A 17,927-nucleotide genomic window follows, 5' to 3' on the forward strand; every position below is an offset into this window, starting at 1 on the left:
TGCTTTGTTTTACTTTCCTTTTTCAGGAAGAATGTGTTGGGATTAAGGATCCTAGATTTTTAGAATTTATGTACATTTAAAAGTTTCAAAAAATGGTTAAAATAGTCAAAGTGTTGATGATAATAGCTTTAGCAAATAAAAGATTGGATTCTGGTTATATGGTAGGAAGATGGAAAAATAATGATGGAAGAAGAAATGAGAATGAAGAAAGAAAAGGAAGAGTGATTAGAATGTTAGACAAAGAGAGAACACTTTGACTGAGAGCTTGTATCCACTAATGACTTGGGGTCACCATTTAATCAGAGCTGTTCCTACCTCTCCCCCCGCCCCATCTCAGGACACTAAGAAAACTCTGAATTTCTTCCTTCAGTGTATTTTCCAACCTCTCAAAAAATGGTCTAATTCCACACACTGGAAATTAGGGGAATAGTAAGAACAGAGTGCCACAGAAAATGACACCTGAATTGCATTTAGTTGCAGCAGTGGGACTTGATTCTGTGCAAACATACTTTGAGCTAAACGTAAAACAAGTCATGGAATCTTTTGTGCTAGCATAAACAGAAGCAGTGAAATTGAATAGTTTCTTACAGATGTGCTTGGAATGAGGCTCAATAAAGTAAACTGAAGACCATACACTGAGTGTGCTAGATGCCTAGGTGCTCAGTTAATACTTTCTCTAAGGACTTTCAAAGTTGTTTTGAATGAGGAAAGAATTGAGTCCAATAAATCCATAACAGCAGAGTGAGTATGTGAAGCTTAGAACTTTGAGATTACTGACGCAAGAGAAATTCTCAAGAAGCTCTAGGGTGACTTTCTCTCTTACAAATTTGCCCTCCCTGCATACAAAGATAGAAGTGGTTCATAATAAACTTCAAAGGTAAATATAAACTCCACTGGTACAGCTTTGTCACTAGGCTTCCAAATATTAGATTTAAAAAAAAGCAACAGAAATAATCTCATCATATTTTAAAAGATATTTAGAACTGTGTCTGTGGATGTGTGTCTGTGTGAGGGCATATAACTCTGTGTGCAGATGCCCTCTGAGGCCAGTAGGAGCTTTATTCTCTGGAGCTGGAGTTATAGGCAATTATGAGCTGTATCACATGGGTTTTGGGAATTGAACTCTCAGGCCCTTTATAAGAGTATTGCATGAATACAAGTGCTAACATTTCTTTTCGGTACACCATCGTAGTATTATTATTATTATTATTATTATTATTATATTATTATTATTATATATTTTCTTCATTTACATTTCAAATGCTAACCCCAAAATCCCCTATACACTCTCCCAGCCCTGCTCCCTAACCCACACACTCCTGCTTCCTGACCCTGGCATTTCCCGGTATTGGGGCATATAATCTTAGCAAGACCAAGGGCCACTCCTTCCATTGATGGCCTACCAGGCCATTCTCTGCTACATATGCAACTAGAGACACATGTTCTGGGGGGTACTGGTTAGTTCATATTGTTGTTCCTCCTATAGGGTTTCAGAACCCTTTAGCTCCTTGGGTACTTTCTCTAGTTCCTTCATTGGGGACCTGTGTTCCATCCAATAGATGACTATGAGCATCCACTTCTGTATTTGCCAGGCACTGGCAGAACCTCACAAAAGATAGCTATATCAGGATCCTGTCAGCAAAATCTTGCTGGGATATGCAATAGTGTTTGGGTTTGGTCGTTGTTTATGGGATGGCTCCCCGAGTGGGGCAGTCTTTGGATTGTCCTTCCTGTTCCCCATCTTACCTCTTAAGTTAACAAAAATTCAATATATCTAGAATACATAAACTATGATTCTGTAATACATGCTGCAGTTATTAACAGTTCTATTTCCAGTTATTAATACATTATATCCTCAAAACAATTCTTTTCTAATAGCTAGAAGTGTGTGCTCTTTGATCAGTATCTCTGTTTGTCCCACCCCGTACAGTTAACCTCTCTTTTCTACAAGCTTATGGGATCTACATTTTCTCTATCCACATATAAGAGAAAACTCATGGTACCTGTCTTTCTGTGTATTTTCTTTTCCATTTATCAGGTTTCTCCAATTCTATTAGTCACCAAGTTTATATGTTGTTTGTTTTGTATGTTGTTCCAAAGCCTTGGAAATTATATTTAATTCATCTGTTTGTATGTGGGTCTTTGAAGTTTGCCATTATGTATAAGCACACATGCTAAGGCACACATGTGGAATGAGAGACAAGCATTGCATAGCTAGTTTTTTTTCCATGGGTTCTGGAGCTTGAATTCATGCTGTCAGGCTTGCACATTTGTAACTTTTCTAGCTGACAAACTTGGTCCTACATGGCTAAGAATCATCACAAGTGGACACAGTCACACTGTTGCTGTTTGACTATTATCCCTTTATGTTTGGATTCATATTTTTTAAGAAATGTTTTTAATATTTCTCGGTAGGAATTCTAGAACACTACACCATCCAGTTTACTTTGAACATGTTCTAGGTTATCTTTGAGCATGATCTAAAAGTTGTCTCATTTTATTCCCTTGTGTGGTCTCCATTAGTGCATTTATCACCATTTACTGAAAAAGTAGTCAATGTCTCTCTGTGTATTCTTTGAGATCTGTAAACAGTTACTCTGGGAGGAAATAGAACAGTCAGTGTGGGACAGATATGGTCAGAGTACATTTTTGAAACTGTCAATAATTAAACATCTTTAAGAAGTGAGATTTCGTTTTTTGTGAGTATGTTTTTATTTCTTAGCTCTTTATTCTCTTACAAGATCTCTGATTCTATGCTAGTACCATTCTCCTGTACATTCTATTGATTTACATTACTGTTTTATATCCCTGATAATTTTGTTCTTCTTTCTCAAAATAATTTTTATTCTTTAAGGTCTAATGTGGTTCCATAATAATTTAAGATTCTATTTTATTAAATATTGTTAGTAGAATTTTAATACATTCTAGTTAATCTGTAGTTTACAATGAGTAGTATGGAAATTTTGATAGTAGTACCTCTTTAAATAGATGAGAATGTGAGTTTGAATCCCTAAACACCACATAACAAATAGATACAATAGTTCATGCTTGTAATCTCAGCATTCCTAAAGTGTGCAGTATGCATAGCAGGCAGAGACAGTACAATACCTGAAACTTTCATCAAGTACCTAGTCAACTACGAACAGTGTCAAATGAGAGACCATGTCTCCATAAAGGTAGAAAGCAGAAGACACATGATATTGTCATACACAAGAGCATACATACATACACACACACACACACACACACACACACACACACACCAATGGTTAACAAAAATGAAAGCAGACCATCCAAATTCTGGAAGTGAGAGGTCAAACCATGTGGGAATTACAAATGTTACTGTTTGATTTCTTTACTTTTCTGAAAACAACCAAAACCAAAACCAAAACCGAAACCGAAACCGAAACCGAAACCGAAACCGAAACCTAAACCAAAACCAAAACCAAAACCAAAACCAAAACAACCAAAACCAAAACCAAAACAGGTCTGGTGATCTACAGTGATCCCAGTGCTGAGAATATTGAGTATGTGGGCTTAGAGGGCTCTATGACCAATCATTTTAACCAGTTAGTGAGCTCTTATGTCAACCAATGAGAGACCCTGCCTCAAAAAATATCGGTGAAGATAAAGCACAGAAGACACTCTGTTGATGTTTAGACTGAAGAGGTAAGTGGATATGCATACTGGCATATGTGCATGCTACATATACATACAAATTAAATACACAAAAACACAAAGCAAACGTATGCCAATAAAGCACAGTGTGTGTTAGCATAAAGATGATAACAAGCCTATGATCTTGGAAAATCCAGGTAGTTTCCCAAGATAAACAACTTTATGCAGAATACTGAAGGATGTGGAGAAAGGAGTCTAATGTGAAAATTTCTCCCACTGAAGAACCCTCTGCTCAGGGAGGACTGGTTCTTTGGGGCTGCTGCATTTTAAAGAATGCTTCTGACATTTGGAAGCAGCTAGATTTAGTTTCTGTACCACCTAACTCAAATACTGTTAAGTAAATATTTTAAGAATTTCTTCAATTCCTACCTTTCTTTTTTTTTTCTCTTTTTATTGTTTTCTTATATCTATAAAATGAAGTGCAAAACTTCATTTTATAAATAAAATAAATAAAGCAAAGAAGTGTCTAGATGAACATAGATGGCAGGAACTCAACCATGATGAAATTTGTTTAGTAAGAGGTTTTTAATTTTTTTTTGGGGGGGAGGATGTGAATGTAATTTTTTTAAATAAGCATTCTCATTATTGTGGTTAGTTCTGATTGTTGGCCTCTTTTTTAGTATAAATTTGCATTATCATTTTCAATTAAGGACTTCACCATATTTATAATTTCATTATGTGTTTCTGGATGAGTGCGCTGTGTCACGTGTCATATGTGTGGAGATCAGAAAACAACTTTTGAGAATCAATTCTGTCCTTCTGTGTGGGATCTTTTTCTGTGCAGTCAAACACATTTACATGTTGAGGCATCTTATCAGACTCCGCTATTATTTTTTAGTAGTAATTCACACACACACACACACACACACACACACACACACATACAACCACAGGGGGTAGAGAGAGACAAAGAGAGATGGAGAGACAAAGAGACAGAGACAATGATAGAGAGAGACAGGGAGAGAGGTACAGAGAGAGACAGAGAGCAAGTGGGAGAGGAATAAAGGTAAAGATTTGTCTCAAAGTTACAAAAAAGGAAGAAAAAGAAGATAGATATAATTTGAATGTTTCAACATTAAAAAGATCCCCTAAAATTTTATGGGCTTTTTGTGAAGGCCACAGTGCATTCTATTACAGTTTTTTTAAGGAACATATTTGGAAAAGAGGAGATAACTTCATCTCAAAAAATCACTATTATTTTTTATTTTCACTTGTAAATGGCAAATCTCTGCTGATATCCATGCAGAGAAAGTATTCTGTGATCCATAGCACTGTTAATGTGTACTAGAAGCATAAGACTACAAGGTTGATAAGTGGAGTATGACACATTGTTTCCAATGCACTTCTGACAGGGCATTTAGCCTATTCTTTAGTTTGTTGAATTGATAGAACATTCCCTGTTACAATCTGCTACCTCTGGGACTATAAACCTAAAGTGTTTGCCTTTGTGTAGATTTTATGGAGAGTATGGAGATAGAGACCCCTAGGGAAGAGAGAGCCAGTGAATATTTCCTTTCACAGAAGGATACAAAGAAAAGGAAAGGGGATTTGAGCACTGGGACAATGACTAAGAATATCAGTCTTATATACGGAGCCTGATGTTTTCCTATGACTGCCAGCAATGGGAAAAATGAGTGAGATGAGGAACGTCAAATAAATGTGAATATGTGAAAGACTAGATCAGAATCATATTTCTTGGCCCAAATTTGAGTAAATGTACTTTTTCCTTACTGCCCATCATAGTGTGACACTGTTCTCTGCTCACAACATTTTCTGATCACTTGTGTACTCAAAGAGAGTTTTTGATGACTGGGGGAACCTGAACTGTACACTGCAGCTGACGACACACAGTGAGCATAGCATCATTTAATATGCACTTGGGCCACTGAACAACCATCTCTCTCAGGCATGTTGCAAAGCTGAAATGAGCATGTTCCTGGGATAAGGAAGCCAGTGAATATATGTCTTCTATGTTATGTTTTCATATAAAGGAGCTTTCAAGTTAAAAATAAATGATACTCATACTACAGCAGCTATAATTATATTTTTACTTAACTTTTTATTTAGTTAAATGTATTTATTAGATTTGTCATTTATTATGTAATTCTGCTATAATTCCTTGAATTTCTGGATCTCTAAATTATTTTCTTCCTCATCACACACAAAAAGGCAAGAAAGGAAGATTCTTTATATGCCTTTCAGGATGTTCTGAAAACCTCTTACACTTCAATGGTTGAAGACAGTAAGGTCTTGTCCCTCTCAAGCTCAGAAGGAGGAAGGTGATTGCTAGAGTACCATGTCATGATTAAGTTCTCACATTCCAGTACAAAATAGGTCTGTGGGTGTGTTTGGATCTCTTACTTCTACTCTCCTTCTCCTCCCCCACCCCCATCCTTTCTTCCTTCCTTTCTTCCAACTCTCTTTCTTTTCTCTTTTTTTATAGGTTTTTTTTTTTTTTTTTTTTTTTTGAGGGAGGGTCTCACTGTGTCTCCCAACTGGCTTGGAAACCCTGATCTTCCTGTCTCAGCCTATAAAGTGCTAAAATTACAAGTCTACACTCTTGTAATGGTCTGAATCTATCACTTTAATTTAACAGGGCACATACAAACACAACAACAACAGTGGCAACAGCAGCACAGAAATACATTCACTTTAATTCATATCTATAATTGGAAGTTTGTATTTCAACTCTGATGAACATATGGATTTTTTAAAATTAATGTTAAGTCATTGAGGAACAAAAAATAGCAATCACCAATTTGCGAAAAATTTAATGAGGCCTTTTTATGTTGTACTTGCTATTCTTAAATCTAATCTACCCCCCTTTTTTTTTCTTTCAAGGAAGTTTACAGATTCACTATCAACTAAGCAAGGGAGAAAGCCACATGTTCACCATCAGCACAGAGAATCTGGACAACAGAAGAGTGCATCAGGTGAACATTAGCAAAGATGGACCAGAACTTTCCATTCAGGTACTTAACTTCTCACTTTTCCACACAGCGTACATGCCAAGGCTTCTTTATCAAACATGCCTGAGCACAATAAATTCCCATACTAAAATATAGATTTACCCCAGACTCTTGCACAGCACTTAGCAGTGTTCTTCCTTCCCATTGGCATCACCAAAGAGATACAAATACAAATTCTATAATTCCCCCACCAGGGCTATTTCATCAGAAACTATGGGAGAGGAGGAAACACTTGACATCCTAGTTGAGCTCAAGTTTAATCAGCATTTATCCAGAACAAGTAACAAGAACAATGCATTCAAAGAGGATAGAATGTACAGAAGGCTGTAGAAGGGCTGTAGCAGAAGTGGGCATAGGGTACGGGTGGGCACAGAGGAGAGCACAGGTGATACAGAAGTCTTTCTGAAGGTACAGATCTCTTCTACACATTACTACTCAAACTTGGGCGTGTGGACAAGGAAGAGCTACCTGGATAGAAAAGAATGAGAAGGTTCTTAAAGGGTTTATGTGTGCACAGAAAAAAACTATTTGAGAAAGCAGTGTGGTAGACTTCTGTGAAATATTAATGATGCTGTAAAAAGATCTAACAGCAGAACAGGTCAGATCTTAATAAAGTTCAGCAAAAGTCTAGTCTACTCCTGTTTGTTCATAAATAAGAATGTTAATCACCTTAGCAATCACCATTTTTATCAGGCAACTTTAATCCATTCATCCATCATCCTCCAAATTTGTCACACCAAATGATCTCCTTTTCCTTTCTACCAGAGAATGACTCTACTCAGTTAATCTGTGAATTATATATCCTTTAGGAGAGGCTTCACAAATTCTCATTAGGCTACCCCCTCTTACTTGAACCTAAGACCTTGTGTGTTTTCTCTCATTCTTCCATGGCCGAGATCGATAGGCCTACCTTACTACCTGTGAGTCAGATCTCATGGTGTTCTCACAATCACATCTCCAAATTCCTTCTGTCTTCTAGCCTTTTTTAACACCTTTCCACCAAGTAGTTGCCTGAAGCACAAACTAATTATTGAATGAACCAAAACAAGCAAGTAAACCAACCAACCACAATTCTGGCTCGGGGGAAAGAAATACACTTCTCATTACTCTAGACTTTTATTATTTTATTGTATTGGAAATGTCAATTTATGCTGACAAAGTGCATCTTCCATGTGAGTTTCCTTATTCATCACTGTGACAAAATACCTTGAAAAGAGTTTAAAGGAATTCTGACTCGGTGTTTAGGAGCAAAGGCCATATGCATTCCCAGTCAATAAACAGAGAGATGAACGCTGGTGCTCAGGTTACTTACTGCTTTTTATTTATTCCAGAACCCTAGCTTTTGGAATGGTGATTTTTTCATTTGAGGTGGGTTTTTCACCTCAGTTAATCCAGTCTAGAAACTTCACCAAAGATATGATTAAATGTTTGTTTTTATGGTGATTCTAAATTTCATGTAGTTGACAATCAACATTAACTACTACTATACCCTCCTTCCACTTATTCCTACCATGTTACACAAAAATTGTACTACTCAAAGAAACCCAGTGTTGCAGCATTGTGTGCAATATTTCTGGGGAGGCATGGACAAATGTCTACTCACTCCATATAGGGATAAAACAGCAAATCAACACAAGGACACCACTAAGTCTAAATTAGTGAACCAATGAGATTTACTTAAATTATTAGCAGGAATATGGATGAAGGGTTACAGGATCAGAAATGACTTAAAGACATCTCTATGTCAACAAAATCTACGCCAGCATGGGTGGCAACTCATTAAAACTATAAACTTGCCATGCACTCTACAACTTGAAGGCAGAGAAATAGGTAGGAAAGTGCTTCTTTTAGGCAACCCATTTTGGGGAAATAAGGGTCTAGACCTAGTGTATTTGGCCAGTTTCAAGGACTTCCAGAAAGCTTTAGATTATTTACTTACCAAGCTTAATGAGATTCCCATTGTATATATCATTTCACTTTCCCAAGTGTAACCATCCATGCTTCCTTAGCAGACGAAGATTACCTGATATGACCAGTGAAGGAATAAAACCAGGCTCTGGTTGGAGGGGCTGCAGCAAAACTGAGGCCATGACAATTTTATTGAGAACAATCAGACTTTTTATACCCTGATAAGAAACTGATTACAGTAGTGATTACCAGGGTAAGTACAGTTGTAGTTGCCAGGATACAATGACGTTTGCAAGCTTTACAAAGCACACAAGATTCATGTCTAAGACCAATTGTCTGGTTAATGTTAAAGCAGAATGCACAAAGAAACAGAAAATAGTCTGAACACTTCACTGCCTGAGGGAGAACCTCAGTTTCTCAAGAACTGAATGGCACAGTGGTCCAGAACTCACAAATTCTAACTGAGAAAACCTATACTGCATGCTTCTCATGCCATCTAGGCAAGGTCTTCTCCATGGTTCCCTACACTCAAACTTTTCTCCAACAGAGGAGGCTCCTACACAACATGGGGCATGACAGCCTAGATTGCTTTCAACCTTTGGGACTTGATTTACATTTTGTTTGAATAGTACCATTCTTCTCTGAGTTTTTTTCTCTACTTCATCAGTTGATCACTGCTGTCTCTGTATAGATCTTTTTCTGTCATCTCCCCCCCCCACTGGTGCACACAATACTCTACTAAACCACTACTGTTTTATAGCTATAATCATGGGTAGCTTATCTTAGTCAATCTCATAGTTTTTCATATCCTGCATTTGCCAATATATCAATGTCTACCAATTTCCAGACCTCTCCTAATGTCCAGCTACCAATTCCTTTGACTTTTCCCATACACTGTCCATTATCCTTGTGTAATTTTATTCTTTACTCTTAGTAATTCATGTTATCTGACATGGAATATAATTTTTCTTACTTACATTTTGTCCTATAACTCTCCCCTAGAATGTAAGTTTGATGAAACCAGGGACTTGGTTTGCATTTATTATTTCAGAGTTCCCTCTTTACCGAACAGTACTTAACAGCAGATCTTCAGTAAATATTTCTGAACTAAGTGGATAGGTTTCATATGGTTGCAGGTAAAACGTGCAAAAGATTGATGTGACCTTGTGGAGAAGTAAAGGTACTCTATTTTCTTTTCTGTTGCTGGAATAATTAATCTAAAAAAATCAACAGGTCAGAAGGTGTTTACTTTAAATCATAATTCCAGGTCGTAGTCTAATACTATAGGTATTAGCTTGTACTAAGGTTTTGTGATAAATTGTGAGGTGAGAAGATTCTTGAAGTCACTCAGTGGATGTATGTAGAAAAAAAGTTGTAGGAGGAAGAACTAGATGGAAATATTAGGTATTTGTCCTGAACCATTTGATTTTCTCCAAGCAGAGAAAGCTCATTCACCCCATCATATGACTGTTTCTCTGCCCTTCTAGCCTCTGCACTATAAAATGATGAGGATAGTATCATTCAGATGTTCAACATGGAGATGGAAGGGTAGGGATAGGGGGCATCAGTGTGCAGGGCTCACATGATGAAGGATTTGCCTTGCAAGCATGAGGATCCAAGTTCATATTCCAGAAGCCTTAGACTAATCTAGGAGGGATGACAAGCATATCCTTCTAATCCCACAACTGCAAGAGAAGAGAGAGAGAGACAAAGGGCTTCCTAGGAGCCTACTGGCCAGGCTACCCACCTATTTGGAGAAGTTCTAGGCCAAAGAGAGACCCAGTCTCAGACAAAATGTGGAAGGCCCCTGAGGGATGGCACCTGGGTAAGTTTCCTCACTTTTAAATAATAAACATATGTGTATACTCTTCCCAAAATAATAGAGATTGGAAGAATCTACTGGATCTGATGAGACTGAGAAGGATGAACATTAATTGGATGCACAGCCCAGGAAATAAAAGGTGGGGAAGGGAACAAACCAGAATCAGCAGTACCTGAAGCCAGGAGTGATTGTCAAAGGAGCACCCTTGAAATCAAGGCCTGAAGAATCCAGCAGTCACTTCTGTCCAGCCTTCCAGTGCAGATTGATCAACTAGCACTGTCAGTGGCAGCAATATATTCATCCTTTTCAAAAGTAGTTATCAAACTATGTTTCATGACTAGGAAGTCCTAGAGTTCACACCAGAGAGCAGGTCAGGGATATGGAGGGAAAGAAATGGTGGTAGCTGTAAGAAAAAGATGGGAGGAAGAAGGGAGAATGAGCCTCACAGCTGGGTCCCATCTAATGTGGCAGAGCAGGTACAAGATGGGCTTCTCTGCTTCCTTGTTTTCAGAGAAGAATCCTGTGAAAATTCTCAGTGGGGAGATTAATACATGACAAAAGCCCTGTAGGGTTTAGAAAGAAATGGAAGCCCTTGAAAGACCCTACTTTAGAACAACTAAAGAAAATGTACTTTATTGACACTGGGTGACTACTGCTGAGACATTTCAAATCTTTCTTGAGAGTGAATTCCATAGAGGAGCCTGCCCTGTGTGAGACTATAAGCTCTTTATAGACAGAATTTCTGTATGTTTTCTCAAAACCCAGGCAATAGGTTTTCCTACAGATGGACCAGCAACTCTTCAGTTATAACTTCTCCCTGGAAGCTAAGTTCCCGACAGTGAGGTCACTCATTCTTGGCAAAGTCACAGGTCTTTTTTTTCTCTTTGAGATATTTCATAGATGTTGTTAAACTTGATGAATTTGTTCCCTATGTTGGTGTGTTCAGTGATTCACATCAGAAGTCACTGCTCCCATCTGTAGTTTTGATACAGGTTTTGAAATGGGATGTACTGAGATGAACATGTGGCAATGGTACAGAATGTCATTCATGTCGGCTTTATTAATTGGTTAGTTGTTAGTTGCTTATAGTAACTATTTTGTTGGTTATTTGTTAATAACCTAGAGGAAAGGAGAATCAAGTAATAAAGTAAAATATTTTCATTTAAAATTATTAACTTTTTAACACAGTCAATATTTTACTTGCATTTCCTTGGTTTTAACCAAAAGGAGTGAAGTAGGAAGCTGAGCTGCAGAATTAAGATTCAAAGCTCACATTAAACGGACAGATTCTCCTTTTGTATTTATATAGGTTTTGTGAACTTTCACTTTCTGTTAGAGGATATGTATTGTCTATACAACATTCAACTTTTTATACTTTCCTGAAATTTTTCGTATCCTAAATGATACTAATCTTTAAGAATTTAATCTTAGAGCTTAAATATATTTTGACTCCAACTAATGTAGATAAACAAGCCTTTGCTTTGGTTACTGTTTCTGTCTTACTTCCTCTCATTTTTTTCTTTCAATATTTTTTCTTTTTAAAGCCTCATGTATGATCTTGTGTAGAACATACAGCTGAGTTTTACTTTAAGTATTTCTCATGTGTACATGTGTATAATGTGTGGTGTCTGTGCACATTCACATATATTCCTGTAGACAAGTGTGTGCCAGGGGATGCTTTTGATATCAACAATCTCAAGCACTGGTTGTTCTACTTTTGCTGAGGCAGGATCTCCTGATCTGTGCTTTGAACATTAGTGGAGAAGATTCTGATTTATGAGCTTCAAGTGATTCTGTCTTCTCTTCCCATCCGGTTTAGGAGCTTTGGGATTACAAACAGCTAGACTACTAAGTCTGGGTTTATGAGGGTTCTCGAGATCCAAAATCAGATCTTCAAGAAGCTATCTCTCTGGCTCCAGTTCTTTATTTCCTATTCCATCTGTGTATCCCTGTTTGACAAACTGGCAAGTACAGGTGTTTTTAAGATTCTCAAATTATTTGCATATTTGAATGGCTGCCCCTTCTTTCCTACTGATTCAACTTTTTTTTTGAGACTCTCACATTATCTGGTTCTGGTGGTCATATTATAGTTTAGAAAACCCTGGCAATTTTGGGTATCATAAACAGGAATGGATTCAACACAAGAAACCACTGTCCTATAAAACTTTCCCAGCCCTTAACTCTGAGTCTTGATATCTCCTTTTGGAAAGACTTCTCAGAAAGACTCTGTTAGGCATGTGGAGTGCTATTGGTTACCTAATCCTTGTCAAGGTTCTAGAAGTTGCTCTACTTCATGTATAAAATGTAGCTTTGCATGACAGAGAATCTGTTCTCTAAAATATTGTTTCAGAGAATGAGTTGTCCTAAGAGTGTAACAGGTTAGATGGAACAAGAAATGATCCACAATTTTTCCAGTCTTCTATATTCATAAAGAATATAGCATCTCCAGAACATAAAGCAAATGTAAAATAAGTGTTGAAATGTCAATTCCCAAGTGACAGCCTGATGAACTGAACAAAAATATTGACTTAAAGATAGGATTATTTTTCGCTCTACCTCCTGTGTAGTAATAATACTCATAATACTAAAAAATATATTTTTGAAGCTGTTTATTCAGGTTCAGTAACATGGTCATGGTGAGTTTTTAATTCCTGTTCTCTTTATCTTAGACGTTTCTGCTTTGTACAAAATGTAAATTTCTCCTTTCTGAACCAACCTCCCCCTCTCTCCAGGTATATACATATATTTATGTATGTATTTATTTATTTAATTTATTACATTCCAGCCAGCCATTGTCCCCCTCCGAACAGTTTCTCGCCCTAGTCATCCTTTCCATTGCATCCAAGAGGGTGCTCCCACAATTCTCCAGGCCTACCCCTTCCCGGGGTCCTCAAGTCCCTTGAGGATTAGGTACATCTTCTTCCACTGAGAGCAGAGGAGGAAGTCCTCTGCTATATATGTGTCCGGTGCCTAGGACCAGTCCATGCATGCTTTCCTAAATTCTTTCTCAGCCTGTTTATCATTTGTATAAAGGAAGGGTACTGAATTGTTTTCATTAATTTTATATCCAACACTTTGCTGTTGTTATTTATCAGCTGTAGGAGTTCTCTGGTGGAATTTTGAGGTTGCTTATGTGTACTATCATATCATCTGCAAATAGTGAAACTTTGATTTGTTCATTTTCAAATTGTATCCTATTGATTTAATTACTCTACTTTTCATTGCCTAATTATAGCTAGATATTCAAGAACTATATTAAATAGATAAAGAGAGAGTGGGAAACCTTGTCTTGTCCCTGATTTTAGTGAATTATCTCTAGTGTCTCACAGTTTAATTTGGTGTTTGCTGTTGGTTTGCCATATATCGCTTTTAATATGTTTAAGTATGTGCTATGCATTCCTCATCTCTCCAAGAGTTTTTTTTTTTTTGTTTTTTTTTTTTTTGATTTTGTTGAAGGGTTTTTCAGCACCTAATGAGAGGATCATGTGACTTTTTTCTTGAGTTTCTTCCTATAGTATATTGTGTCGATGTGTCTAAGTGTATTTTTCCTTCCTTGCACTCCTGGGATAAAGCCTACTTGAACATGCTAAATGATTGTTTTGATGTATACTTGGATTTGCTTTGTAAGATTTTTTTTTAATATTTTTGCACATTGATAGTCATAAGCAAATTTGGCTTGAAGTTCCCTTTCATTGTTGGGTCTTTATGTTGTTTACATATAAGAGTAACTGTGGTACAGGGGAAGGCCAGGGCCAAGAAGTGGGAGTGGGTGGGTAGGGGAGTTGGGGATGTGGTATGGGGGACTTTTGGGATAGCATTTGAAATGTAAATGAAGAAAACACCTCATTAAAAAAAAGAGTAACTGTGGTTCATAGAATGAATAAAGTAGTACTCCATCTGTTTCTATTTTGTGGAATAGTTTGAAGAGTATTGGTATTAGGTTTTATATGATGGTCTCACAGAATTTTGCAATAAACTCATATGGCCCTGGATTTTTTTGTTTCTTTGATTTGGCTGGGAGGTTTTTAAATAATTATTTCTCTTTTCATAGAGGTTATGAGATTGTTTTAATATTTCACCTGGTTTTGATTTAAATATTGTATGTGATATCTGCCTAGAAATCATCCATTTCATCTAGATTTTCTGGTTTTGTTGAGAAGGGTTTGTAGAAGGTTCTTATGATTTTTCTAATTTCTTCTGTTTTTATCATTGTGCCTTCCCTTTCATTTCTGATTTTGCTAATTTGGATTTTTGCCTCTGTGTCTTTTAGATAGTTTGGCTAAAATTTTATCTATCTTGTTGATTTTGTTAAAGAATCAGCTCTTGCTTTTCTTGATTCTCTGTATAGTTTTCTTTTTCTAACTGGTTGATATCTGTCCATGTTTTTGTTGACACTTGTTCAGGATTTCTTTTTGCTTCTCTGCATGCAGGCGAGGCTTCTGAAAATGTAATTAATCACTGCCTACCAGCCTTTAATGCCATGGGATTGCCTAAACTTATTAAGACAGATAATGGGACATCCTATTCTAGCAAAAATTTTACTTCATTTTGTAAAGAATTTGGCATCAAACATAAAACTGGAATTCCTTATAAACCCAAGGGATAAGGAATAGTTGAACGTGCTCATCACACTTTAAAAAATTGGCTTTAAAAAATAAAAATAAAAATAAAAATAAAAAAACAGGGGCAGTTATATCCCCTAAGGACACAAAAGGCACATCTTGCTTTTGCTTTATTTGTTCTAAATTTTTTTTGCAAACTGATGTGAAAGGTCAGTCTGCAGTGGATCACCACTGGCATCCAGTTACTTCTAGTTCTTATGCCATGGTAAAATGGTGGGACCCATTAACTAATGAATGTAATGGTCCAGATCCAGTCCTAATCTGGGGAAGGGGCTCCATCTGTGTTTTTTCACAAAAAGAAGATGGAACGAGATGGCTGCCTGAGAGATTAGTTCATCAACTGGACACAGATCCTGAATCTTCTAGTAAGTATGACTCTAACCTTGATTATGGCCAAAAATCCTCTTTAGCCAAAAAGTTAAATTAAAGCACAGCCTCCACTCCCAGGAAAGCTGTAAGCCTTTTTTCAATTCTCAAAGTCACCTCCCCCACACCAAGAGCTCTAAGTCTAGTCTGATCATTGCTAATTTGTAATTGAATGGAGTACCTGGACTTCCCCTAAAGAAGCTTTTGTACTGTGCCTTTCACTGTCTAGACTTCGTTTTCAAGCAGGTCAGTCAACACCCTTCAGCCTGACTGCAGCGGACGTGCATCCCCACTCCCAACAGCGCTCAGGTGGCAGTTATTAATTTTCATCAAGAATTCTAAGTACATATTGTTGCTTTGGTCAGATTTTGGAATAAAGTGTGCTATGAGGGCCGGTTAGTCAATGACAGGCAACCAGATCCTGGATCATACCAATCTAAGACAGGGATATATGCCAAAAGGCAGTGGTCATCAATATTACACCACAGAGCCATTTTTGTGTGGATTATAACACAAACTCGCTGCATGTAACTTCCGATGACAGAATTCGATGGTTCGAGAGGATCTGAGATCCTAAGGCAGGCACAGCTGCCAGCCACCATAATTCCCAGGCAGGACTATGGAGCATAAATAAATTTTATGCCTCAGTCCATATTTTTATTAATATTAATAACAGGGAGAAAATGAAGCCTTCCATAAGCCTGAAACAGGCTAAACCAGAACCTTGACCTTGCTGCCACTAAGGAGATTATCTAGGGTGGAGCCTTTCTCCCTAGATCACTCTATTGTTCTGCCACTGCCTGTGTTCCTCTTCAAGATACTGCTACCTGCTGAGAGGCCCCCCAGAGCTATTCTGGAGATTACACCCTATTCTGCATGTCATCACCTGCAGCTGGTTCTAGGCTCCAAGGATGAATTGGCAGAATGGACGTTCTCCCCTTTTCTTTATAAGGCATGTACCCCGACACTAAAATTTGAACCTTGAGCAGACTAGCATGTCTTGGTTCCATTGTTTCTCAACCTGCCTAGGCTCCCTCTTCTTTTCCAGATTCCAAGATGCCTTCTAGGCTTGAACCCAGATATGTGAGCTGCTGGCCAGCCTCAACATTTATATCTTCATTAAAGGCTTCTATCATCTTCATGATATGGGATTTTAGATCATTATCTTGCTTTTAAGGCATGTTATCATATCCAGAGCTTTCTCTCTTGGGAGAACTGGATTCTGATGTTGTTGAATTGCATTGGGTTCTCTTGCTTATGTTCTTGTGCTTGCCTCTCACCATCTGTTTTTATTTTGTGTTAACTAGCCTGGGTGTCTATGACTTGTGCTGGCCTCCTTAGAAGCAAGCACAGCCTCTGTGTTATCACTTGACTCCTGAGAGTCAGGCAGTACTATCTCTGATTAAAGCAGGCCTCCTGTGTCCCTAGTTACCTCCTGGAACACAGACACTCTGAAAGGTATGGGAGTGTATAGGGCCTGCTAACCTGACCTGGATAGAGGAACAGATAGAAAAAAAGGCAGACCTTGGGAGGTCATGTAGGTCCTGCTTCATCTGGGCTCTGTGGGTGTTGCAGCATGTGTGGTTATTAGGGCAAGATGTTCACATGTGTCATTCTTTATTGCAGATATCCTGGGAGGCACACTATCTGTAGGGTGTGGAAGGGTATCAGGCCTGCTGATCTGGCCCAGGTGGAGACACAGATCAGACGGAGGAAGGACTGTAGCAACCTTTTTTGATATATTATTTTTCTGTTTTAAAGTCCCTGAATTGTAATATTTTATCTGAAGGAAGGTGTGTATCTCATCTTGAATCTAGGAAGAACATTTTGCTAGACAGCTGAAGGGTGTTACGTGTCAGATGGGACAGAGGAAGAAGGATAAAAAGCACAAGTACACTCTGAGTGGCTATGTGGCAGGAACAATAGTTCATGACTGCTACCAATGCACACTGCTCTCAGCTATGAATTCATGATGTTATGATGGGAACTAGATACTGTTTATATCAGAAGAGATCACACTGACGAATCACAGATGTGCATGTCAGTCATCCTTCTTAGGAGGATATTTGAAATGCAGAAATGCCAATGGGCATGCCCTTTCTCTCTCCTGTCCTTGCTCATAAAATCTTGTTAGTTGGTTCTACTTTTGAAAGTTCTGTTTTACCCCATGCCAAAACCACATTTCTGTTTTTTTTTTTCTTTTTTCTTTTTTCATATGTTCTTAAATATAAGAGACTTGGTGCATGGATGTGCATTGATGTTGTGCAATTGTATTGTGTCTAATTATAGATTTCTTTTTAAAGTTTGTTACTTGATATTTTTATATATCCTGAGTCTATTAATTAGTTTTCATATGTTTTTTTTTTATCTAAGCTCACTCCACAGTCATCTTTATGCATTAATTCTCAACATATCAGCGATTAATTATCCTATTCTAAGTATTTAGCTCTGATATCTTAATTGAATCAAATTTGGACTTTCAAATTTCAGTGTCACAATCAATCCAGGCTTATTAGGTTTATATGGCAAGTACTTTACCCATGGAACTATGTTGCGAGCCAT

The 17,927-nt window shown here is 37.6% G+C and overlaps 1 pseudogene; it reads left to right on the top strand.

The window, feature by feature from the left end:
* Gm18728 (predicted gene, 18728) overlaps nt 1-17,927 on the top strand; it is a 429,487-nt pseudogene that overhangs the window by 385,878 nt on the left and 25,682 nt on the right.

The sequence above is a fragment of the Mus musculus genome, chromosome 1 (genome assembly GCF_000001635.26).
Source record: "Mus musculus strain C57BL/6J chromosome 1, GRCm38.p6 C57BL/6J".
Lineage (NCBI taxonomy): Eukaryota > Metazoa > Chordata > Mammalia > Rodentia > Muridae > Mus > Mus musculus.